Source organism: Aotus nancymaae, unplaced genomic scaffold (genome assembly GCF_030222135.1).
Source record: "Aotus nancymaae isolate 86718 unplaced genomic scaffold, 86718_ANA_hifiasm-v0.15.2.pri h1tg000015l_1, whole genome shotgun sequence".
NCBI lineage: Eukaryota > Metazoa > Chordata > Mammalia > Primates > Aotidae > Aotus > Aotus nancymaae.
In genome coordinates this window covers 7,542,400-7,544,279 of record NW_026988427.1, presented here as the reverse complement: position 1 = coordinate 7,544,279, position 1,880 = coordinate 7,542,400, and positions in this window count along the sequence as shown.

Here is a 1,880-nt window from a genome sequence, read left to right as displayed (position 1 = left end):
GGGAGAGTCTGTCTTAAAAAAAAAAAAAAAAAATTATTTTGCAAAATTTGAAACAGAAATCAAAATCAGCAGCTTCTAAATTATTTTTAACATGATTCATAATTAGAAATAGATTTTATATTACATATATAGTTCTACATTTTTGAATAAAATAATAAAATCATTTATTTTACAAGTAATACTTTTTTTATTCTCCTTCATTTGTTTTGAATGCTTTGTGCAATCTACAAAAAGTACAATAGTAATAATTAAATCATTCACTATATTAAACATTATCTTTTCATTTAAAATGATTTTATAAATGATCTTTTGTTTTTGAGATTATATATGTATATACATGTATATATATATATATATATTATTGCATTTTTTTTTTTCTTTTTGAAAGAGTGTCTCACTCTGTTGCCCAGGCTGGAGTGCAGTGGCACAGTCTTGGCTCACTGCAACCCCCACCTCCCAGGTTCAAGCGATTCTTCTGCCTCAGCCTCCCAAGTAGCTGGGATGACAGGTATGCCACCACACCTGGCTAATTTTTGTATTTTTAGTAGAGACGAGGGTTTCACCATATTGACCAGGCTGGTCTCGAACTCTTAATTTCATGATCCACCCACCTTGGCCTCCCAAAGTTCTGGGAGTACAGGCATGAGCCATTGTGACAGGCCTGAGATAAAAAATTTTTAGCAATGTGCTCTTAAGAGAAAAACACTGGCCGGGCGCGGTGGCTCACACCTGTAATCCCAGCACTTTGGGAGGCCGAGGCAGGTGGATCACGAGGTCAAGAGATCGAGACCATCCAGGTCAACAAGGTGAAACCCCGTCTCTACTAAAAAAATACAAAAATTGGCCGGGCGCGGTGGCTCAAGCCTGTAATCCCAGCACTTTGGGAGGCCGAGGCGGGTGGATCACGAGGTCAAGAGATCGAGACCATCCCGGTCAACATGGTGAAACCCCGTCTCTACTAAAAATACAAAAAATTAGCTGGGCATGGTGGTGTGTGCCTGTAATCCCAGCTACTCAGGAGGCTGAGGCAGGAGAATTGCCTGAACCCAGGAGGCGGAGGTTGCGGTGAGCCGAGATCGTGCCATTGCACTCCAGCCTGGGTAACAAGAGCGAAACTCCATCTCAAAAAAAAAAAAAAAAAAAAAAAATACAAAAATTAGCTGGGCATGGTGGCACGTGCCTGTAATCCCAGCTACTCAAGAGGCTGAGGCAGGAGAATTGCCTGAACCCAGGAGGCAGAGGTTGCGGTGAGCCGAGATCGCGCCATTGCACTCCAGCCTGGGTAACAAGAGCGAAACTCCGTCTCAAATAAAAAGAAAAAAAAAAAAAGAGAAAAACACTGGATATGAAAGAATATTCATAGTTTTATCCTATCTGTTTAAAAATAATGATTGAAAGAATACATATGCAAGTAAGTTGGCATTATTTTGGTAGTACTTTGCTGCATTTTCTGAATATTGACAATCAATATGCATTATGAAGTTACATGGCTAATATAAAGTACTCACTGTGTGCGCCAGACCCTGGGCTCAATGCTCTACATGCATTTTAATTTCATTTCATTCTCTCCATAACCTCAAGTAGTATAACCAACCCATTTTACAGAATTGAAACTGAGGCTCAGAGCCTGAAAGTTAAATGCCTGAGGTTGCAGTTAATAAGAGGCGGAGCTGGAACTGAAACCTATATGTGTCTCACAACCAGTTTATGTTCTGATGGTAGGCCAGTCTGCTTCACAGAGAGTGGAATAGATGGTGCGCGCCTGCTAGGATGAACCAGGTATCATTGTAGGTAATAAGGAGCCCCCAAAAATGGAAATTTACAACACTGAAGACTCTTTTCCCACTCGTGCTGCACATCCTCCATGACTCTCCTGGCCC